Source organism: Dasypus novemcinctus, chromosome 6 (genome assembly GCF_030445035.2).
Source record: "Dasypus novemcinctus isolate mDasNov1 chromosome 6, mDasNov1.1.hap2, whole genome shotgun sequence".
NCBI classification, from domain to species: Eukaryota; Metazoa; Chordata; class Mammalia; order Cingulata; family Dasypodidae; genus Dasypus; species Dasypus novemcinctus.
Genome location: NC_080678.1, coordinates 63,333,236 through 63,359,213, shown reverse-complemented (window position 1 = coordinate 63,359,213; position 25,978 = coordinate 63,333,236). Strand labels below are relative to the sequence as shown.

The following is a 25,978-nucleotide window of genomic DNA, read 5'->3' as shown; positions in this document are numbered from 1 at the left end:
CGCGTGCTCCGGGCGCGCGCAATTCCGCGGGAGAGTCGGTGCAGGGCGGCCGGGAGCACCCGGCTAGCAGGGCCTGGGGGGCACCGGGGTTCCTCGGTCCGGGGCTGCGGGAGGTCGCCGCGTCACCGACACGCGGGTAGGGACAGTGGAAGGCGAGGCTCTGTAAGAGTGGCGTGTGAGCTACCCTGGGGACAGCATTTCAGGCTAGAAACTCTACCCTGAACGATTGGCAAGCGTTGCTCCTCCTTGAGAGGCGGCAGGCGCGGACAATGGCTTTGTCCAGGACGCTGACATCTGGTTGGGCGATGTGCTGAAATCTGCGTGCAGGGTGGCATTGTCCGCCAAGGAGACCGTTCTCTGTCGGTATAAAAAAGGACGCTACGGGGTTGTGACCTTAGTACCTTACGCGTATTCGGACGCCACCGGGTTGGTATGCCGCCTTCCTCCAAAAGTTGGAATGATCCGCATTAATCAACCACGATTAACCAAGCACAGCCACATCCCTTTCCTGGCTACTCTGGTCCCGCGGGAGGAGGGGGCTCAACCACTTCTCCACCCGCATCCCTATGGCTTCTTGCCTGGCACCCGGAATCGGAGTCACCGGTTAAAACAGGAGATTTTTCAGCAACGCTCACCAGCGCTGCTACAAGTGATATTCCCTAAAGTCGCTGTCTGCCCAGAAGTCAGAAAAAAAATCATGGAGATAGGAGAAAGGGCATAGGGTGGGGTGTGGCTACATACAAGTCACAAGTCAGTCGTATGGCATTTTTGCGTGGTTGAGTGGAAGGAAGTCTCTTTCCCACATGGAGAGGCGAGGGCGGCGAGGGAGGGTGTTGTAGGTATTAACAAAAGTAAATCTGTCCCCTGATTTCGGAAGCTTCAGAGAAAGCCTGTTTATTTAAAGAAAAAATTGATCTCTGTTGCAGACGCTTTTCCAAAGTCCTTGAATGTTCTGTTCCTCCCCCTCACCCACCCGGCCCTGTCTTCTGAGGCTCCTACCTTCGCTCTGATTTTCCTTGGTACAAAAGCTAGATATATTCACAAAGACCAAAAATGCTGTCGTTGCTGCTAGTTTACGAAATTGTCAATATAATTTCAGTCCTGCCTCTCCACAAAGTTTTGTCAGGCACTCTCAGCTCAGGACCAACATTGCAGGAGGAACAGGAACCCGTAGAAGCACGTTAAGATGACGCCTCTAGGTGAACTGTTCCACCTAGGAGGGGAAAGGGATGACGCAGGAGTGTAGGCAGATGTTTGAGTTGTCAGTGATCAACCCCCGCCGCGCGCCCAGACACACACACCGAGTGTTTCCCCGCAACGGCCGCTAGAGGGAGCAGAGAAGTTCATTTGGATGGTTGAACAAAATGAAACAAACATGGAGCCTGCTCTCGGGCGGAATTTCTGTTCATGTCACTTTTAAAAAGGTTAGAGTGACTGTCATCAAGGAAACCTTGGTTAGGTTGGAATTGCACCCAGGGATGTGTGTGTGTGTGCGTGTGTGTGTTATCTGACTTTGATAACATATGTTCCTTTGGTCTTGGGTCTCTCCATTCTATTACCCCTTCTTCACTGCACTCTACACTGCAAGTCTCAATATTCCCAGAGCAGAGCAGACAGGTCACCTATTTAGTGCACTCAGATGGTAATTTACTTTCTCTAAGGGGAAGTCCCGCAAAGGGCAATAGAAATGTCGATCTTGTTTTCTGGATTATTTTTCCACCTGTTTAATCTTATTTTGTACATTTAAAAATATAGCTGATTTAGCACTCTGCTGGCAAAACAACAACAACAAACTAGTTGGAAACAGATTTAGTAATTTTACAAAGGGAAAGCAAAAAATTCATTTTTTTCATTGTATTTTTATCGAGTTTGAGCATTACGTTCCTCATTTCCAACCTGGAAAATAGTTACAAAAACCTTGGAAAATGCCCCTTATAGCAACTTACTACTTTTATTAAATACTAATTCCTTGAGAAGAGGCTCTTAAATCACTAATGGGTATTTAAGTATGAAAATCATCTAAAAATATTAAGAGTCATTTGAACACATTTGAATAGTTTCCTTCATTATGATCTGACTTAGGGATCAGGTTGGGGTGAAGGAAAGATTGTTATCTTCACTGAATTTCAAGATTGGGAAGTCTAATCCTTTACGTGTGAAAGATGTCTCAATGGGTTTTAAGTAACTTTGCGAAATGAATCAGAATGCTGATTCAAACTAGAGCCAGATGCAGAAAGTGATTTCCGTGAAAACCAGGTGTTGAGCGCCTTGGTGATACAATATTGGGTGCGCGCGCGCGCAGCCTGGCCAGAACCCTTTCCATGCAGCTGTGGCTCTGTTCAATTCAGCAGCGCACTCACGGCAGAAATGCCACTAGTACACCGTCGCCGCTAATGGGCTCCGGTGGTTGATGCTCCGCAGCGCCACCAGCGCTATTTTCTCCCCGAAACCACCCTCAACCGCGCCAGCAACAGCAGCTCGTCCTATGTGCTCTGCAACCCTCTGGACGGGGAGCCCTGCTGCTCACCCTAAGAGCTCGACTGGTGCTGGCGTCCATTCAGGCCCTTAAATGTCTCTGTCCCTACGCAGAAAGGAACAGACTTTGAAGCAGTCCCTTTGCCCGAAGGGAGAAGCGTCTCTGCTCTTACAGGCGGCAGTTCCGGCTGCGCTCGCTCTTCCTGGCTCTGCGTTTATCTCTGTGCTCTTGGCATCGAGTCCCCGCCAACCTCTCCAAAGGGGAGACGCATTCGGTACTTGCACCCCGGGTGTGAACCAGCAGGACTTCCCATGCTCTGTGCTTTTCCGGTGGACTCGGAGACAAGGATTGTGAGGTGCGCTCGGGGCTCGCTCAACGAGCTGGGATCTTCCTCTGTCTTATTTTGGTGCGGGTGATTTTCTCACTGCTGGTGAAAACGTCCTCCCCGCCCCCGCCCCTGCAACTTGTTTTGGTTTCTTCGCAGTCCTGAGTGCGATTCCAACATCAAAGTTTTGCTCCCTCACCCGAAAAAGAATACATCCTTTTAATCCATTCTCCTCCCCGCTCGCGGTCTATGCCAGCCCTCCTTTCCGTGCGGTGAGTGGATAGCGGGACGCGCAGTGTGGCAGCGGCGACTGAGATTGGCGCGATCAGGCGGAACAGAAGGGAAGGAGCTGCTGCCGGAGGCTCCCTGGGTGACCCTTTGGCAGGCGAAGGAGCTGGGTACCGGCGCAGAAGAAGAGCCGGCACCGCTTGGGACGCGGGTATCTGAGAACTGGATTTTAATCACCGTTCTGGTCGTGCGTCTCTGTCCCCTTTTCTTATATGGTAACTAGTGGAGAGAAGCGCTTGGCAGGAGCGCTCTGCGGGACCCAGGCTCCTGGGCTGCTCCGGATCTGTGCGGCTGCTGCTGCGGAAGAAGCAGAGGGGAAGACGCCAGGAGAAGCGTACAGGACTCCCGAGGTAGGCAAGGGGGTGGGAACCTGAATCTAGTGCTCAGCCCAGATTCCAAGAGGGTGCCTGTTTTCGTGGAGCCGAGGCTTTCTCTGCCCCTCATCTCTAATCACATCATCCCTTTCGGGTTCAGGCTCAGGAATAGCCAAACCCCCGCGCTCGCGAAGGGGGCTGTCTTTCAGGGCTCTTCGCCTGAATGCCTCGCTCCTTAGATTTGGTCAGATTGGTGAGCTTCTCCAGGAAGTTGATAGCTGGCAGATCTTGACAAAGTCAACTTGGTTTTATTCAGTTTCTTAAAGGCTGTGTTTCCTGTGGGTAAGAATTATGGGAAATCAGTGTCAGTGACAATAGGAGCTTGGAAGTCACCTTCATTTTTCCCTAAAAGTTTCCCCCAATGCAAGTTTTCTTGTGATCCAGATATTTTTATTATAGTGCATAGAGACATGGCTTGTTTCGTTATATGCAAACTTGTGTGGTGGCTCACCCCTTCTATTTTAAAATGTAGGTTAAGAAGGACATTGCCGTTTTCTTTTTTCGTTCCTCCCTCCCTCCCTCCCTTTCTCCCTCTCTGCCTCTCCCTCTCTTCCTTTCTCCTCTTTCTCCTGTACTGTCCAAGAAACAAATCACTGTGAGTGTAAAAAGAATAGAACACTTTTACAAACTGCAGGGATGATAAATGGTTTTGTTGTTTCCAGCCTTTGCCTGAAGTTTTTAAACGCCTGGTCCTTATTAGTTGAGAGAAGTAATTTGGTGTAAAACTCTATTAATATCTGGGATGCAATCCCACATGGTAAGATATTTTATATATAGTGTGTAAATGTTTCTCACTGTTGCACATTAGCTAATACCAGGAATTACATGAAGTTATAAAAAATGGTCCTTTTTGACAAACGGTATCTGTGAACTCTGAGGAAAAAAAAAACTAAAAATTGAAACTTATGTGGTAAGAATATGGTTGCATAGATAAAAGCAGAAAGAAAATTTAACTTTAAGTGGGTGGTTTATTGAAAAATTAGTGTCTGGAATTTCATATCTGCATATGGTAATCAGCAAAATAAATGAATCAGTTAGTATTCTGATCTTGCAATGTTTGGCTCTGTAGAGACTGCTGTTACATTTCATTTCCAATCTCATTTGTGGGAACAGAATAATGTTGGCTGCACTTATTCACTTTCTCACACATGCAAGCTGTAGATTCCAGGATGCCCTGTGAAGCAAGGGAGACAAAAATCCAAGATCTGGCCTCAGTGAATATTACCATGTCTTTTCTCCAAAGTATACTTCACACAAACTGCAACTAGTGGAATCTAAAGCTGTTTATTTATTTGTCTTGATCCTCCTCCAATACATTCATGGATTCCAATCTAGACCTATCTCCCTCCCTCTGTGTCAGAGGCCCTGTCACTCATGTATTCTTTCTTATAGGGTAGCTATGAGTTGGGGGTGCCTTGGATTGAAATAAATTTAATCTTGACCATATGCTTTGTGTACTTGTTGGATAGCTATTGAGTACACATAGGACTCTTGCTGTGCAAGGTAGAGAGGGGGAAGCTAGAGTACAACTGAAATGGGAAGAGAGTAATATTAAGCTAGCAGCATGGACTGGCTATAAGAGAAACTGGGACACTATAGAAAAAAAGGAAATAATGCTAACATCTGAGATGTGTTTGTATGTGTGTGTGTTGAGTGTGGATTATTTTCAGTAGGATCAACCCTAACTGAAATCTGTATGAGCAGGTTTATCTCAGAGGACAGGCTCTTTCCTTGGTAAATACTTTAAAAATAATTGAGAATCCCAAAAGAATAAACAGCTTTCATTTGTGGTCATTGACTTTCAAATAAACTCTTTAATCTTTGGGTCTAGAACAATTTTTCTCAAATTTTAGAGTGCATACAACCATACTAGGGGATGCATAACAATTTAGATTTGTGATCTCTGACATCTGAGAAACTGGTTTAGGAGGTGCCAATTAGCTGCACAACTTTAACACAAAGGGATGGTTCCCATTCTCCTTGTTCAACAATTATCCTGTGAAAAACTCAAGCCTAGTGTAAATAAACCTGCTTTATTGAGGGAGGGTGTCACACAAGCAAATTCATCTGAAAACTTTTCCTAGTATTTGTTAACTCCTTGAATTCTCCTTGTTTTCCACTACCAATGCTGTTTTATCAACATGTCTGTCCTGTTAGGAAATGGCTATTCTCAAACACCAAACTTCTACAATTTGTATATTTGCAGTGCTGAATTATGGCAGAGGTGATGCTTTATAGCTTTGACTAAAAATTAAGATAATCTCTTCTTCACTGGAGAGAGGACACTTTTAAAACTGCTAAAATGTGTTTCATATTTTATATATTTACATTTTCCTAATAGTGGAAAGAAATCCAAGTAACTTACATGAATTTATAGTAAGAAAAATTAAAACTTAAAATTTTACAATCAAGTTTTGCTCCCATATATCTTTATTCTAGTTACTAACACTTCACACAGATTACGTAAGTGTGAAGAAAATCATAGATGAAATTGTGAACCCAAAGGGAAAATTGGTCTTTTCTTTCTTTATTTGTTGTTGTTGTTGCTTTGCAAGAGACATTTCAAGAAATTCCTAGTTTTTCCCACTCTTACTAGCCAGAGGACATTGGGCATTCATTAACTGGGACTTCAAACTCTGTAGTGTTCATTGACAATCTGGGTATTAGACTCTACTTGTACAGACCTGTTTTTGCAAAAGGAAGCATTTAGAGCTTTTAGTTATTTACAAAGTACATGCAATAACAGTTATGCCTCACACAGCTAGAAGAAGATATTGTATTTGCGTATTTAAAAATTGCACACACATATATACACACGCTGAGTTTAGTCTACTGGATTTCCAAGACTGTCATGTGCTGTATCAAATGTTGGTTGACTGCTATTTAAAACTACATGCATACTCAAATTAAACCAGTTCAGCCTGTGCAATTTAGTGAAATATGTCCTTCTGAGTAATGCATGGCATGAGTTAATGTGAATTATAAACTCATTTTTAGTTTTGAGTTTTGCATTTATTTTTGTTTTCGTTGGAATTCTAATGGCAATCTCTTTTAGATGTTTGGCTGGTGGCAGCCCGAGAAGTTAGAAACTTGGGAAGGAAATCACAAAACTAGTTTAATCCAAGCAAAGTAAACTAACCTAACGAAAGTATGTTTTCTGTATTATATTTATCCCAAATAACAGATGTTATGATTGATATATTGAGATTAAATACAGTGCAAAAGTCTACAGCATTCCTCCTATTTCAAGAAACCTTGTATAAAATAAAGGAATCACTACTGGAAAAGACAAAGGCAATCTATTCCCATGTACAAGAGTTCTAGAAACCCGTTTTTAATGCCATGTAGTCCCCCTTCCTCAAGGGTTGAGAAAGAGAGTAGCCCACATGGTGGCACTATTTTAATGAATAAATTTTGAATAATTCTATCCTTGAATCATCTTTAACTACATCTGTACCAATGGGAACATTTGACTTTTCTCTAATGACAAACTTCCTGACACATTTTCAAATCAGTATTTACTATTAATATCTATTAGAAGGACTGAGTGTCCATTATTACCAAGGATGGCCTTTTAAAAAGTGATTTCCCAGTCTCTCTCAAGAGAACCTGGAAACTCTGACTCCTATTTTTTCTCTCCACTCCCTCTACTCTGTGTTCTGAAAATAAATCACATCACACTTATAGATGATGTCATTTCCTAAAGAGATCTCACATACACCATGAAAAAAAGAAATAAATATACATATATACACATTCATTAACTGAAATGTTATATATATATATATATATATATATACTATTTTCATAATAGTGTAAAATTAGAATGGTTCCTATTTCATGTGCATCATCTACATTCCCATTGGTTTCACCCATTCAACATGAAAATTTCATTCATACTAAGTCAGTGCTTTAACAGATTTCTTTATTGGATTGTTTTGCATTTATGAAGAGAACCACTAGAAGAAGACAGAGCCTAATGCTTCCCCAGTGCAGCATTGTCAGACCCCTAGATAAAAAGCCCTACAACTTAAAAGTCACACAAATCGTAGACACTGGTATATAGGATCAGTTTTAAAACCCTAATGAAGTCTGCCAGTCCTGATATTTGATATCTTTGGTGTGGAGTTGTGGAGTCCCAGAGCCAATCCAAAGTTTTACTTCAGTTATAAGCAAGAAAAAGAACTTGAGTATACAGCTCAGATTGGGGCAAAGGGAATAGGAAATTAACATAACTCTAGAAAACAGAAGGTGGGATTCAGGGACCAGGGATAAATCAGAAAGCTGGAACACATTTAGATTCTCTCTCTTGGCTGGCTAGTTTGATAAGGTTTATGAGTGTGATCAGACTCAAAAACAGAAATATGTTGGAAGAAATCCAAGAGACAAAACATGTCAAGGTGGCCACTTTGGGATTTGAAGAAGGGCATTTGCCTATAGGGTTTTTTAGGGGTTCTTCTTTTGCCAGAGAATTTGAGAAATTGCTTTAGGTGATGCCATTTAAAAGTTCAGTTGCTGGTGAAATTCTATTTTTTTTCCCTTAATTCTTGAAACTTGTTAACTTAATGGTCTTCTGGTAATTACATATTCTTTTTACATATAGTGTAAACTGGTTATGGTTGGTCAACTACATAATTTAAATAAAATGTCTTAAAGTTATTAAAAACACTCTTGCACGAGTTATTTCTGGCCTGTACCCTATGACTGCCTAAAATTGAGTAAAAAAAGACATATTGGCCTATGCTTTAAAGGTGAATAAAATATTAGAGATGATTTATATGACATTAGGTGTTTTCTTATGTTCCTACAATTCTTATTTAGGAACTATTTACTTAATAGTTCCCATCTCTTTTTCACTATTGAATTCCTTTTAGGAGTAAAGCAAAGAGAAAGGAAATTTAATTATCAGTTTCCACTTAGTATGCTTAATTTTGAATTTTGCAAAACAGGGCTCTCAAAGTTATTTTCTCATATTTTTTTCATACTACTTCAAATAATAAGCAAATTATATACATGCACACACATTTCAGAATTTTCTCCTACATTTTTCAAACCTTTTCTAGTTACCACTCCCCTCCTTTCCATCACCATTTCCTTTCCTCATTGCCAACAAGGACAGAATTTTATAAATAATTATTAAATAATTCAATTCTATGGACTTATTTAAATTCCTTGAGTATAGACATTTAAAAGAAAAGATCATCTAACAGTAAATAAACATGTCAAAATCACTCACTAGCCTTGTTTTTATTTTATCTTATTTGTATTTGCTTATATGTTTTATATAAGTAAATGGTATTCAAAATACTATTTATAATGTAGTCTCATAGACTTAGAGGCATAGATGCCAAAAAAAAGAGTTCACCAATATTGTGAGTTAATCATTTGATTAACCTAATTGATGTTTTGAAAATAAATTTGAAATGTTAACACAATACATATTATTCAGAACAACTTTAGTAATGCATTATGTATTAAATTAGCATTTGCATAACATTTTACATTATTTTACATGGGTTCTTAAATTATAAATAAAATTTTAAATTATGAAACCAACTTTTAGCTGCAATAGATGTATGTATAAAGTTGAGCTGATATCAAATGCATTATATATTTTTTCTTTTTGATCTTTTTCATTATATTTTTGCATTCTATATCAAGCAATTGAATTTTTTAAGTGCCATAGTTGTTGAGACATGGCAATTTAATGCAGTTAAAACAATAATATATAATAGCTGTAACTACACCTTAGACTTGAAAACCTAATACCCAATGTTTTCAGTTGTTAAATAGTTTCTATAAGAAATTAACAGACTTTTATGGATATCCAGATAGTATTTATTTGGAAAGGGATATACTAAGAAAAAGTTACACTAATATTTATTTTAACATTTAAATTATAAAACAATATCTACTTTAATAATTTCATAGATTGCCTTATGCCTGAAAATGATTGACAAGTTTTAGTGAATTATTATGACAGTAATAAAAATACATACTTTATTGTTTACAAATCTACACTGTAATTTACAAAGCATTTTTGTGTAAGTACCATTATGCTAGAGAAATTCATGATTAGGTTATGTTAAATTTGCTGGCTGTATATTGTACTGACTTATTGACAATGAAATTCTCAATGTTTAGGATGCAAATATCCAAATGTGACTTTATTCTTATTGAGAATTATTGATTTTCTGTAAGATAGTGCAGTGTGTAATAGCTAAGCAAGGAAGAGTAAAAATCAAAACCTGTATAGAGGTATAAACGTGCTGATCATTTTGCGAAGATATAAGTGAATATAAATTGATTCCACATTTTTGTTACCAAAGCTATAAAAATTATCTCTATGTAGATGCACATACAGACACAAATACAAATAATATATTTTTTAAATGCCCAGTTTATGAAACAGAAAGAAGATATATTTCTTTATGTGATAAGTAATTCAAAAACACATTTTTAAAAATTTGAAAATATATGTAAGTTTTTAAATGAACAAAAAATTGCATGCTTAGAGTAGAAATTTTAGAAAATATAAGATAAACAAAATACTGCTACTTACTATTAAGATTTACTTATATTGTAGCAGTTATTTTATGCCAGCTATTTTACCAATTTTACAAGCATTAACTCATTTAATAATTATAATTTTATAAAGTACTATTATTTTCCTCTTTTAACAGATAAGAAAATATAGACTCATAAAAGTTAATTCACTTGCTTAAAGTTACCATTTAGTAAAAGTATGGATCTAAACTAAGGCAGTATAGCTCCAGATACTGTGCTCTTGATTCCTACATTATAAGGGCTCTTCGTTGTATTTCAAAAAAACGTCATCAGGCATAATTTCAAGACTCACCTTACTGATTTCACATCTAGCAGAATGTGATTTCTAATTCCCAGCATCAATTTCACTTTAAGCATTAACTATTCTCTCATAGTTCTCACATGTTATTATTTAATGATATATTTCATTGTTGCTTTGATTTGAAAGTCTATATTTTACATTCTCAGGTTAGTGTGTTACTATATGATGTTCTTTTTCTTTTCCTTTGCCAAAGGAATAAATCCCTACTTTTATCATGTAAATCACTGGGAATATTGAGTCTGATATATTGACATACAGAGTGGCTTTTCTTGGAAGGTATAGCTTTCAATAAAAGAAAATTTTACTTGCACAGTGTTGTCAGGATACATTTACAGCCATGCTTTTGTTGTTTGTGTGCACATGTATTTAATTTTCAACTTAAATCCAAACTTTTTTGAGCTCCTTTCTGTTTCATAAACTGTAAAAGAAGTTCTTCCTGATTTTTTGTCATGCTTAGGCATATATTATTTATGTATATTCATCCAGATTGATATAGTGGAGGGTAAATGATATTCTTTATATCCCAAATTGGCTTTCCTTAGGCCTTTTTATGTCAGCACAAAATAAAAGTTAATAGTAATTTGAGCTTCTGGGCCCCAATGTTTAGTTGCTATGAGACTGGACATTTATCTTCAAGCTTCTGTGCCTCCTTTTCCTCACTGCTACTACCTCATGAAGACTGCAAGTAGCATGCTTATGGTAGAGCTTGGCAAATAGTTCAGGTTCTTTAAACGTAAATATTTTAAACAGGTGTTTTGTGGTAGAGTAGTAGAAAAGTAGAAAACTCGATATGATTGCACGATAGTTTTATGTGTATACAAAGGCGATCTCATGTAATCGAAGTGTTTTTTATGGACCTGAAAAGGAAAATATATGTTTTTGTTTATTTAAATAAAAATGCAGATAATATTGTTAGTTTATTTTTGCTGTTAGAACACTTTCAGGAATTTTAAGTTATGCAGCGTCAGGAAAAGAAATTTACAGACAAAAGCCTACATACAAACAACATCTGACTTAAATCCTGTGAGATACCTGAGTTTTATATAAGTGAATTTTCCTGGTGAATGACTAATTCAATTAAAAAAGAAGCAAGAAAACAAGCAGAGCAGTAAAAAATGTAACATAGGATGCCAGATATTCTAATGTTCAGCATTTCTGTTGCTTTGAATTGCTACAATTTTAAAAGACTTTTTCCTGAAATTGTATTTATTCCTCATTATTATTCTTGTTAAAATTATCTGAAATGAAAGCACTATTAGAAATAATTGTATTTCCTTTTATAAGAGGCTCTACATTTCCTGATTTTATTAGATTTGCACTTAAAATTACAGCATATACATAGCGCCATCTTTCATCTATTTTCAGAGCAAAACATTGTCCTTCAGTCTTCTTTACTACACAGTAGTATTGATTAAAAGTTTATGATAAAACTGACTTACATGTTTAGATGGAAAATAAAGTCCTGGGATTGTGTTCAGTTCTAAAAGCTGAATACTATGAAAGAAAATTCTCAGATTCAATCTTGAGCCTTAGAAAGGCAGCCAGTCACTCTGAATGAAGGGTATAATGTAATCAGAGTTTTACCAGTTTAAATGATTATTATCAGACAGACAATTAAGAGGATAAGAATTTTTAAAAAGAGCATCAGGTATGTTATTAGACAATTTCACTAGAATATAATACGGAATCAATGCAATTTCTCTGGGTATGTGTGTACTAATTGCTAGAAAAAGAATGTGAATCCAGTAGATTGCCATGCTGTTGGGTTTATGTCTAATATTAAGTTCAGACCCAGTACAAAGTTTGATAGTAGAATTCTGCTGTCACTTATCTATCTACCGATTTGGTCATTTGATTTTGAGTAGGTTCTCAACAGTAAGAATCTGGGCACATTATTGGACTTCAGTAACATACCACATATATCCTTAGAGTCTTTCATTGTTTGCAGTAATTGTAGTAATTAAAGCATTTCACAACTAAAGTATTATTAATGTAAATATTTTGTAGGATTTAGTCTCTACCTGGGGTTTATATATGTTCTTTGATGTAGAAAATATAAAAATATTTATCTCCTCTACTGCGCATTGGGGATATTATGTGGAATAGAGATTGGATAACTAAATTGAACACCCTACTTAGAAAGAAAAAAGATGAAACATAACATCTCAGACAGCAATCTTTGTGGAAAATATTCCATTTTTTTCTTGCTTGCAAATTGGCAGTTTACTTCCAAGTTCACCTCTTCCTTATAATACCTTGCAAATGCAGGGAAAATCCATCAAAGAATATTAATATTTTGTGTTCTGACCAATATATTCTAACCCTAGAAATTCATTAGGTACAGCTTTGCTTCCGAAGTTACCTCTGACTACATTGTCACCAATGCCTTGTTGATGCTTATGATTGTCAACATCTTCCCTGCGATGATGAAAAAATGTCCTTGTCACCTTGTTTTGATGCACCTCATTTTTCAATACTTATTCCTATATCACTTGGAGTGCTACTTTTTAAAATTTCAAATTAATATATTCTCAATATTGAAGACTTGGAAAATCCAGAAAGAAAAAAAATTGGTATCCTTAATTCTACCAATGAAATATACCATTGTTCATTTCTAGGTGAGTGTAATTCTTCTAATTAAAAAAAATACTATTGTATCATACCACATCATAGACAAATTTCATTATTTAGAAATTTGTGTAAAAAATATGAACATTTTTATGTCCCCATTTTTTACCATACAATGGCTGTGCTGATCTTTATGCAGTCCCATTTTATCTAATGCTGAAACTTGGCATCAGGCTGAATTAGGTCCACTGATGCATTTTGTTGTTATTGCTTACAATTTTTAAAGATTGGTGTAGTTGTCATTATTTGGAATTTGAATATTTTTACTTTAAAAACTGGATTTTCTGCTTCTCTTGAAAATGTGGAGGATATAGAATGAGTAGGACAACTTTGCTGTGTGGTAATAATGGGCTGCGACATAGGGGAACCCTTGTTTCCTTCTGATAGGGCCTGGCAAGTACTGATTACAATAGTCACCATCCCACCTTGTTCTTTCTATCCTGTCTTATTGTGGTATCAATTTTTCAGTATTATAAATATTGCTTCTAAAATGTCTTTATATATCTTTGTGCACTTTCTCAATTATTTTCCTAAAATTGATTTCTAGAGGTAAACAGTTCTTAGGTCGAAGTATACACAGAACAGGAGTACCAAGTTGAGCTTTTGTATTTCCCCATCCTATTGCTGTTTTACATTTTTTTTAATGATGAGGTTGTATTTAAAATATAATAATTTTTCCTTCATAGACCTCCATTTTAAAAAATATTTTATATCCTTTTGCAGTTTTTCTAATAGATTTTTTAATGCTTATTGTTTTTTTGAACAATTTACATCTTCAGTGTAACTTCTGATGGTATTTTTTGACATAGTAAAATTTTATTGTTTAAATTTCTATATCAAAACTATTATACTTTTCCACTGTAGTTTGCCTGTAGTGATTTGCATTAAAAGCTTTCCAAGTATACAATCATTTGAATATTCACATTTATGTCTATTTTTAAATCACTTTTATGTTTAATTAGTTATTACAGCTAAGTTAATGATAATATAAGGGATTGATAGAGATCTGATATATTTAATAATTTCCAGGTAATTAACCAATTAATTACCATTTTGAATTAGAACAGTTTGAATTTTAATATTAGGTATAGTTTGAGGTTATTTATACAGGGCATTTTACATATTTCAATCAAATGATACTGAAAGGCAACATTTCACCTTCCTACCAAAGTAATCTTGGTTGTCATATTATTTAGTATGACTAATATAGTAATATTCTCCTTAGATCATTTGTTAAATAATATAGAATCCTCCTAAGATTATTCTTAAAAATATCAATCTCTGGTTCATTTAAACACCAATGGTTTGGGGTTGATCATACATGAACAGTGCCACTTTGATAAAAAATGAATTACCAAACTTTTAACATCAGTAGAAAATTATTATTCTTTCAAAGGTCATTCGAATTCAGATCATAGTAAGGTGCTATCTAAAAGATTTTATGTGGAAATCATTTTCCAAAGAGAGGATATTTTGAATTATTTTACTATAGGTCATTTCTGTTATAGAGGATAGTATTAGAATGAAACTGTCTAACAAAAATATTTCTACGTCCTGCTTTATCACCCATGCATTTAAAACAGTAGAACAAATTCCTTTTCATCAAGTATCTAGATAGCTACTTGATGTTCTTTGCAAGAAGATAGACCTTTTTATGTTTCACTCTGAAATAGAAAGACTGCTATAAAATTAATGAATATGTTTGAATTCATTGCTATCCCTTATAAGAATGGCTCCCTCTGTCTGCTGTTCTCTCTTTTCGAAATGAATTCAGGGAAAGGCACATTCCTATTTTAGCTAATGTCAGCTCAGAGATTGAGTTTCCCATACACTTCCTAAGTGTAAGTGCTATGTATATGTTTCGACCCAACTTTGAAGGGCAAGGTTGGGGCAGCTGTAAGACCGAAGAATGCACTAGGTAAATGGTTAGACATAAGCTTTACTGGACTTACAAACAGGAGAGACATCCATGGCAGCAGATCCAGGAATGAAGCTAGTGCCCTGCAAAGAAGTGGGAAACGGAGGGTGGAATATAAGAAGTCTCAGGACAAAGACATTCCAGAAGGTATGAGAACAGAGACCTGCTAGGATCCTATGAGGGGTGACTGTGCACATGGGGCTTGGTGATTTTTTTCTCAGGAATGAGGTTTATAGCTCAGAGGAGATTTGGTTTAAGACCTTCTCTCTCCTCAGGGGTGGAGTGGGGGTTGTAAACTTTAATGTAGACCTAGGTCATGAAGATGGCTACATGCTGAGGGCTTGGTATGGAGGACCTGGGTCCCCACAATATTTGATACAAAGATTAAAATACAACTTTAAATAATAATACACATTTAAACTTTTTTCTCATTCTTTTATTACTTTTCCTATTTGAATAGAAATATATAGCATATTGTGCTTACATGTCATAAAATATTTACATAAAAATGGCTAGAGATCTATTTAGTAATTAAGCCTTGTGTTGACATTTGTCTTTTGAATAATGCACATATATTCTCTTCTGCTTTGAGAATCTGGGTATGAATTTCTACAGAACAGGGAAGAACAATGCTAGGGACTTAGTAAAGCATTCATAGCTTCATTCAATATACTTAGTTTGTGGTGTATCTGTAAGTATAGAAAAACAGAAGGAAAAATTATCATAGTCCCCATTATCACAAATAATCATCCTTAAATGTCTATTGGATATGATGTATCGATTTCCCCAAATCCTTCTCATAGAAGGAAAGGGGAGCTATTATTATTGTTTAATATGTATACCAGTTTGAAAGTTGAATGTCTGGAAGTGAATATTATTATCAGATTTGATGTAATAAGATGGGGCATAAATTCTAAAGTATGAAAGTAGTAGACATTCCAATGATGCTTGTTGTTGGCGCTGCCTGTGTGAGGCTCACATAAGCTGGTAAGAATATTTGCAGGTGCCTAGAAACCTTGGATAAAAAGGTGGAAGCTAGAGAAAAGCTAGTGTCTCCAATTGCCTTGTGGGAATTTGGGTAGTTGAGACAAGATTCATCTTCACTTAGGGTTTAAGTTAGAAGTAGGAGGAAGGAGAATAGGGCTGCCACAGAAAATTAGTCATGGATTACCCACAGAACCAAGTCTGGAATTTCCAAGAGTGCTCTGCCCAAGGCCTTGGGAATAAATGATGTTGTGGAGTCTCAGCTTTCCCAACTGAAAGACAGTGGCAGTTGTCTTGTGATAGTTTGAGAGCATCATTGATTAGGTAATTTAAAAATGCAATTTAGATGGTTGGTTCAATGAACTTTTTCTCCCCCACCCCCCCTACATCACTCCACTCGTCCTACATCAACAACTTCTTTCATCATCATGGCACATTCATTGCACCTGTTGAATACATTTTGGAGCACTGCTGCACCACATGAATAATGGTTTACATTGTAGTTTACACTCTCTCCCAGTCCACCCAGTGGGCCATGGCAGGACATACAATGTCCAGCATCTGTCCCTGCAGTACCACCCAGGACAACTCCAAGTCCTGAAAATGCCCCCCACATCATATCTCTTCTTCCCCCTCCCTACCCTCAGCAGCTACCATGGCCACTTTCTCCACATCAATGCTACAATTTCTTCCATTACTAATCACAATAGTTCCATAGTAGAATATCAGTAAGTCCACTCTAATCCATACTCTATTCCTCTATTCTGCAAACCCTGTAATGGTTAGGTCCACTCCACCTCTATATCGAGAGGGGGCTTAGATTCCATATGGAACATTTGGTTTATATGAAATCATATGGGAACAAAACATATAAACTAAAAAGAGTGCTCAGAGAGTTTAAGTGAATTACACTAGGTAAAAGGACATGAATTAGCAGAGCTTGGCTGAGACCAGAGGATTTCTGATTTCTATTTGAGTATTTTTGTGTCACAGGCACCATCTTGCCATTCTGTATACTAGAGTCTAAAGCATGTGTTTATGATTTTAGTAACTTGACAGAGACTAGTTTCATCAATTCACCTAAGAACTTTTATATAAATATATATCATTAACTTTAAATCAAATCCTCTATGTTTCAGGTTTTAGGTAAGACATCAAAGTTCAATATGACAGTTTTAAGAACCTACTTAGATTATTTTAGTTTTCTCTTTCTAATAAGATCTTACACAACTAAATAAAAAATACAAGGTTATATACAACAATCCCTCGAATTCCTGTTTTTTACAATGTATTATTTGGAACATATGTTTGATTTTAATTTCCAGGAAGCACTTCGGCATTATAGAAATAATATTAAAACTCTGAATTTAGAGTGTGGGATTTTAGGCTCACCTCTATCTTTTGTTAACTATTAATCTTGGATTAGCCTTTTGAGATTTCCCAATCTTGGTTCCAAATTAAAAAAACATAGGTCCTGTTTTAAATGAACTCATATATTCCTTCCAACTCTGACATTCTTTACTCTACACATATGCATATTATTATTCAAGAATATCTTCTCTTTTGGTAACACATTTCAAGTGCTTGGATATAATTTCACTCCTAAGAGCTAAAATTCCATATTGAGTTCAGGTACATTAGACAACCACATAAATGTTCCATTTAGATATTGCAGTGACAGAATTCTGGCAAACTAGTATGTGGGTTGTTGTTACCCTATAAACATGCAGATCATTAGATGTTTTGATGACGTGCAAGTTCGGTTCTGGGGGTATAATTGCGTCTTCAGTGAGCCCTGTCAAAATAAATGTCTAATCACAACATTCAGTAGCTTGACTGCTGGATTCTGAACATTACCTTTTAAGCTCTTAAATAAATACTACGGAAAACTCTTATCCCTTTATTTAAATAACTTTACAATTTGAAATAGCTTGCCGTATTTAATGGAAGCTTCAACAACTTTAAATGACTTGTACTTATCCTTTACATCTATCAGTATGTTATTTCCTGTAGCTTTAACACCCTCTGAAACTGAGACTGGAAGTTAAAGTGAGATAAAAACTAGTGAGTCAAAGCCAAGCTAAGTCATTAGAATAGCTTTCCCCCCTTTCCTTTAGATGAACATGTGAATAACCACATGGAACCCAAGGGTATAAAACCTGTATAACAGTGAATAATGAATGATTTAGTTCCAATTAAGAAGTTTCCCTTTAAAAAGAGCAAGTGTAATGATCCTTTTATACATAAATTAAAGTTAGTTTGAAAACCCGGTTTCGTTAAAGAAATTCAAACTGCGTTTTTCCTTTACTTGCAGGGACTCACTTATCTTGACTTCTTGGTCCTCTAGCTTTTAGAGCTTGTAACTTCCCTTTATGTAGAGTCAGGCATGAAATCTCTGTCCAAGGGATAATTTCAAGTTAGATATTTTTTTTCTTTTGCTCTTGGTCTTATATTTGGCTGTATCCTAGAGATATCTCTAAAAGTTTTCATTTTATTTGCTTGTGTATGTGTATAAAGTGAACAGTGTTTGGCAAGCACATTCTATTTTGCCCTTTTTTTTCAGGATAGTTTGATTTTTTTTTCCTTATGATATCTAATATATTCCTCACAGACCCCTTCCTATTTGCTTCTATATTGCAATTAACGATGTATTATTGAGTGCTTATTTCACCAAATCCTATTCTTACAGACCAGTGCTTTTTCAGAGCAATCCTACATAAGAAACCTCTGTCTAGAAAAGCGAAATGATTTACAGAAAAGTGTAAGATTATTTCATGAATTATATATTATTTCACATGTATGCTTGGGTATAAGCATACTATTAAATGAAGGGAAAACATGACTTTTTGAGATTTTTATTAAGGATTAATTTTGAAGTACCACGTTAAGAAAAGTATATATCTGACAAATATTTGATGATGATATACAATAATTTTTTACATAAAATAAGATGTTTTTGATTTTGGCTTATGATTCCAATGGTTAGGAATACAAGGAGACGTGATGATCTGAATTGTGGGTATAACTTTTAATAATAATGCTTAACATCAATTTGCATGTATTGTCTCACATGATTATTATGAGAGCTGTGAGGATGTCAAGGCATGTATGATTATAAATAGATAAAAAAGATAAAGGAACCAATATTGGAAAGGATAGTATGCATATTCATGCAACCTGATTATGCTAGAGATGCTATTGATATCCTTATCTCTTGACATCTGATACAGTGTCCTCTTAATATAAGGCACTAAAATTAGGTTGGCTAAGTTATTTAAAGAAGAGAAAAAGCTTCCCCACTCCTTTTTTGGCATATGTTAGAATTGCAAATGTTCCAAATTAGGTAAGTTTCCATTTTTAACTTACGGAATAGCGAATTATAAATAATTTAGGAATGGATACAAGTCCAGAATACAACAGAAATTCACCCAGTATAAATAGTATAGCAAGGGAATGTATACATATACATCCAATCATTTATGACTATCTAGTTTGAAATACATTCACATGAAAATTATCTAAATTTTAAAAAGCCAGTGCAGAACAGGAATGTGTTGGAGCAAATGGGACTTTTCCATGCCTCCCAAGACAGTTCATTTCTGGTTCTCTTAGTTCTCCTTCTTTCTTCTTCCTTCACCCCCTCTCCCTCCTTTGTTCATTCCTTCCTTTCCTTCCTTTCTTCCCTCTCTCCTTCCTTCCTACACATTTATGAGTGCTTAAAGTGTGCTTTCATATGAAGTCTATAATTGTTCTTTTTATTTTCCAGCAGTCTGTGTGTTATCAGACTATTCTCTCTCCTCTCTCTCTCCCCTCTCTCTCTTTCTCTCTTCCTCACCCCTGACCCCCCCCCCTTGCCTTTCACTCTCAGCCTCTCCCATCTTAATATAAAAACCCAACTATTCCTTCTAGCTTCCAAACTCAGGCATTTTCACTTGAATAATAGGCACTTTGACTTGGATATCTTACAAAAGCATTAAATGAAAGAGTCTAAAATAATATGCTATATCATAGATAGATATAGATACAGATATAAATGATTAATGTTTGGATGTATGTGTTTTTTCCAATTTTACTCTCTATTTCAGTATCCTCCATGTCTTTCACTGCAGAAACCTCAAAGTCATTTTCTTCTTCCTCTCTCAGCCCATCTCCACCCTGTCAATAAAGCTATTCAGTATTATCTCCACATTTTTTTCATTTAAAAATTTTATTGAAGTATATCATTCATACATGAACATACATAAACAATGTGTATATAATAAAAACAGTGAACTTACAAAACAAGCATGCATAGCATCATACAGGGCTCCCATCTATCAACCCACCACCACCACCTTGCATTGTTGTGGAACATTTGTTGCAAACTATGAAAGAACTTAGAAAATATTATTGCTAACTATAGCCCAATCTTACATTTGGTGTATTTTCCCCTAACCCCCTGATTATTAACACCCTGTATTAGTATTAATATTTGTTATAGTTCCTGAGAAAATGTTCTGTTAACCACAGTCCATCATCCACCACAGAATTCACAGTGTTTACCAGTCTTATGGTTTGTACAATCCATTCAAAGTGTACACTCACTGAGTCTCATTTTCAAATAAAGTTGTTGTGTCATCATCTCACTCAATTACAGAATGCTTTCATTCTCCAAAAAGAAAATTCCCATATCCCCTTTTACCCTTTATTGCTGTCCCTTGAAATTGATATAATATCGACTTTTCCATTGCTGCAAAAATATTACAGTAATACTATTAACTATTATCCATAACCTACATTAGTTGTAATTTTCTCTTGGATCACCATATTCTTAACACTTTGTAAAAGAACATTCTTATTCTATTAATCATCATCTTCATTTGTCACCAAATCACTATGTTGTACAGTCCCTAGATTATTCTCTATCTTCCTTTAAATTGTTATTTACTTCCACAGATGACCCCTTTCAGCCACAATCTCATTTCTGTCAGCAGTGTTTGTTATGTTCACTGTGTTCCCATCAATTCTGTTTATGTCCCCTCTTTTACAATAACCCTTATTTAAAAATTCTACATACATTAAGCATCAGCTTGCCTTCTCAACCCATCTTCTACTTCCTACTAACCTATATTCTAGAGTTTACCTCCGCAAGTTAACTCAAAATATTTAGTTCATATTAGTGAAACCATACAATATTTGTACTCTTGTGTCTGGCTTATTTCACTCTACGTAATATCTTCTAGGATCATCCATGTTGACATATGCATCCTGATTTCATTTCTTCTTACAGCTGCATAGTATTCCATTGTTTGTATATACCAAATTTTGTTTATCCATTCATCAGTTGATGGATACTTGACTGCTTCCATATTTTAACAGTAGTGAATAATGCTGCTATGAATACCCATATGCATGTGACAGTTCACATCCTTCCTATCAGTTCTTCTGAATATATTCATCGTAATGGGATTTCTGGATCATATGACAGTTCTATATTCTGCTTCTCTGAGGTACTGCCAAACTGTCTTTCACAGAGGCTGTACCATTCGATTCCATCAACTATAAAGGACTGTTATCTCCACATCCTCTCCAGGACTCATAGTTTTCTGTTTTTTGTCTTTTTAAAATAATGACTATTCTATAAGGTGTGAAATTGTATCTTGTTGTAGCTTTGATCTGCACTTGCCTATTAGTTAGTGGTGTTGAACACTTTTTCATGTGGATTTTGGTCTTTTGTATTTCCTCTTTAGAGAAATGTCTACTCCAGTCTTTCTCATTTTTCAATTGAGTTCCTTGGTCTTTTTATTGTTGAGTTATACAATCACTTTATATAACATGGATATCAAATGCTTATCGGATATGTGGTTTCCAAATATTTTCTCCCATTGAGTGAGCTGCCTTTTTACTTTCATGACAAAGTCTTTTGAAGAACAAAAGTATTTAATTTTGAGGAGGTCCCATTTATCTATTTTTTCCTTTTGTTGCTGATGCTTTGGTTGTAAAGTTTAAGAAACTACCACCTACCACATGATCTTGAAGATGTTTTCTGGAATTTTCTTCTAGGATCTCTATGGCTGTAGCTGTTATTTATGTTCTTGATTCATTTCAAGTTAATTTTTGTATAAGGTGTGAGATAGGGGTCCTCTTTCTTTCTTTGGATATGAAATTCCAGTTCTCCCATCACCATTTTTTAAATAGACTGCTCTGCGCCAGCTGGGTGGGCTTGTCAACCTTGTCAAAAGTCACTTAACTATAGATGTGAAGGTATATTTCTGAGTTCTCAATTTGAGTTCATTGATCAATGTATCTGTCTTTATGCTATTACTATGCTCTTTTTATCACTGTAGCTAAATAATACGGTTTAAAGTGAGGAAGTGAGATTCCTCCAACTTTGTTAAACATTTTTATTTATTTGGAGCCCCTTACCCTTCCAAATAAATTTGATAATTGTCTTTTCCATTTCTGCAAAAAAAAAAGGCTGTTCGAATTTTTATTGGGATTGCGTTGAATCTGTAAATCAGTTTGGATAGAATTGACACCTTGAAGATATTAGTTTTTCAATCCATGAACATGGAATATCCTTCCATTTATTTAGGTTATCTGTGGTTTCTTTTAGCAATGTTTTGTCGTTTTCTGAATACAGTTCCTTTATGTCCCTTATTAAGTTTATTCCTGATATTTGATTCTTTTAGTGGCTATTATAAATGGAATGTTTTCTGCTCCAGCAACCCTATGCATTTTCATTTTTATACATATTCTATTACTGTCAAGTGAATAATACTTAAATCCATAAAAGAAAATCTCAGAAACAGGATATTTTTCTTTATAATTGTCTTCAGATGTATACAAAGTAATCAGAAATTAGATTAATTTCTTAAGCTGTCATCTTAGGAACCTAAGAAAAAAGAAACAAAGAAAGAGGAAAATGGAAAATGAAATAGAGCTATAGTATAACAGTATGAAAATAAACAAGCAGAATAAGCATGGCTTATGAATGAAACTATTAGAGGAAAGGAAACAAAATTCAAAGGTCACAGAAAATTTGCAAGAAAGAAATGGTCATGAAAACATCTGTAATGGATATAACATTTTCCTAATTTGTACATGCTTAGGGATTACAATACTTTTTCCTCTTCTTGTGTACTAACTTGTAACAATTTGCTTCATGATTAATTTACAGCACCCTCTCGATACAGAGATGGAGTGGTCATAACCATCCCAGGGTCCACAGAATGGAGGAATAGAGTATAGATTAGAGTGAACTTATTGATACTCTATTCTGGAACTAATGTGATTAGTAATGGAAGTAAATGTGGCACTGAAATGGAGAAAGTGGCCATGGTAGCTGCTGAGGGTGGGAATGGGAAGAAGAGATGTGATATGGGGGCATTTTCAGGACTTGGAGGTGTCCTGGGTGGTACTGCAGGGGCAGTTACTGGACATTGTATGTCCTCCCATGGCCCACTGGGTGGACTGGGGGAGAGTGTAAAATACAATGTGGACCACTGACCATGTGGTGCAGCAGTGCTCAGAGATGTATTGACCAAGTGCAATGAATGTCCCATGATGATGGAAGAGGTTGTGATTATGGGAGGAGTGGGATGAGGGTGGTGTGGGGTATATGGGGACCTCATATTTTTAATGTAATATTAAAATAAATAAATAATACACATCTATGAATATTTATGGATACAAACATATAAACTCAAGATTTCTGTAAAAATAACTTCATACATATTTTCACCAAATTGCTGTTTCCCTTTCTTAGAATCTTTTACATTTCAGTCAGTATAGTTATACCTCATTCATTTATATTGCTGTCTAATATTATTTAACACTATTATGTATAATTATTCTCCCTTAATTAAATTTAATTTGTGTCCTATATTTCCTCTTAAAATGTAAAGTGAATTATCCTTTTACACATTTCTTTGTGAAATTAAAAGATTTCTATTTTGCATTTGAGGTTTGTTTATTACTCTATAATTTGCAAGGACATTATGCAAATTAAGAATATTAGCCCTTTGCCATAATCCAACAACTATTATATTCATTTTCAATTTTCATTTGCTCAAATTTTAAATAATTTTATTCATTCCTTTTGGTATTTATAACATGCTTAGATGCACTAAAGTCACTACCAGGATATTAAAATAATATTTGACCATCTTTTTTCCTAGTGTGTGACTTTTTCTCCATTAGAAACAATAGTTGTTGCTCTGTCTAGAATATATTTTGTTGTAAAATACCAGATAAGGGATCCAACTTCTGCCTTTTTCCTCTAATAGTTAAATCATTTGAGTTGTTCCAACACCATTTATTAAATAATTATTGGTAGATTGATATATGGATAGAAATCCTTATATTATTTTACTCTTTATTTTGTTCAGTCTAACTATAATTATGCTATTTTTATTACCATACTTTAAAATAGCTTTTAATAGCTCATAGTTAGTATTATTTCCCTAATCATTTTTCCCCCAAAAGTCTCATAGCTAAGTTTGAACATTCATAATTTCAAGCAAATCTGATTTGATTTTAATAAATAAGTATTGTTATTGTAATTTGTTTGGGGCATCATTGAACTTGACTTAAGGAAACATTTTAAAATATAGAACCTATTAATGTAGATTTTGATAGAAATGTAAAATTTACATATAAGCATTATATTATATTAAACATGGCTTATTAAATTTATTCAGACATAGTTTATATTACAATTAGTCTTGTTAAATGGTTTTTCATCACTTTCTAACTAATTGTAATTTATTTTATATGTAAATGCTGTTACCAAGAAATATAAAATGTATTATTTTGAAGGAATTTTTAACTGATTACTGCATTTTTACCTATTCATTCATTTTATATTCAGAAGAAAGTATTAATTTCTCTTTTAAAAATATTTATTATTTATTACTTATTTTGTTCAATGCCTTTAAGTGGAAGAAAAGGGACGTAAAAGTTGAGATAGAAGGCAGATTCCTCTTCACTTTAATCAAGATCTGTTTTAACTTAAACTGTTTTGGATTCAGTTATTGATTTGAGACATGTATCATGTATATGTATATACATTCAATCGCTCAATTAATTGAATAAATATTTATTTAGTGCCTTCCATATCACAGATACTGTTCTAGATGTTTTCATTGCCCTCTTCCATTCTTGCTATGGCCTGATGAAACCATATCCTTGTTAAATCCATGCCTACACCTGTTCAGCTGAATATGACTAAAGAAAAAACTAACTGTTCTCACTCAAAATTCAAGATAACAGGAGGAGAACCAGCAAAATGGCAGCAGAGTAAGCAGCTCCTAGAGTCAGTACCTGCTACAGGGCAGTTAGCAAACACCCACAGCTCTCTGGAGCTAGCTGAAGCACTTGTTTGAGGGCTCCAGGAGGCCAAAAGAGCATCCTGCAATGTCCTTGGGGGAGTGGAAGGAGGAGACTGCCCGTCTGCAGAGAAGATTCATAAGTAGAGAGCTCCACGCCCTGGAGGCCAGTGCCTGTCCTCCACTGGAGGCACAAGCTGACTCGGGGGCTGTTGCACTGCTGGAATGGAAAGCTCCACTTCTCCAAAATGGGGGAGGAAGAGACGGTTGGGCACCAATTTCAGCTTTGATGGTAAATTCAGTGGGCTACAGTATGATCCTGAGAACAGCTAAGATTGGATCCTGTCCAGGTCAGAAAGAGGTTGGGAGCCTCCATCTTAATTCCATGCCTGGCATGAGGGGAAGTGGGGCAGAATGAAAATCCTAGTGCTGGTGGGGACCAGTTTCTTCCCATCCAGATCACATTGCAGGTCTAGCCTATGCCCCAGTGCTACCTCTAGCAGGGAGGAAGCTGTGGGGACCTGTGCCAGCCTCTCTGGGAAATTACCGGTCAAGCTGTGGAGGCCAGTGATTGTCTTGCTCTGGTGACACGAGCTGCCCCAGGAGTTGCTCTATGACAGGAATAGGAAGCTCCATTTCCCAGAAACAGGGGAGGAGGAGATGGTTGGATGCCGATTTTGGCTACTGATTAGGAGACTTGGTTGGCTAAGAGATAACCCTGGGAACAGCTGGGGTGAGAACCAGCCCAAGTCAGAAAGAGGCCAGTAGTCACCATTCTGACTTTGCCCCAGCCAGAGGGGAAGTTGGGC

At 36.0% G+C, this 25,978-nt stretch overlaps 1 protein-coding gene across 1 annotated transcript in view; it reads left to right on the top strand.

Annotated features, from left to right (window-relative positions):
• The first annotated feature begins 2,354 nt into the window (after window positions 1-2,354).
• The window catches only part of LOC101441123 (protocadherin-15), a 1,917,137-nt gene continuing 1,893,513 nt past the window's right edge, over window positions 2,355-25,978 (top strand). Inside the window, exon 1 of the mRNA XM_058298874.2 lies at window positions 2,355-3,439. The gene's annotated coding sequence lies outside the window, so the exon portion shown is untranslated. The remainder of the gene's footprint in view (window positions 3,440-25,978) is intronic.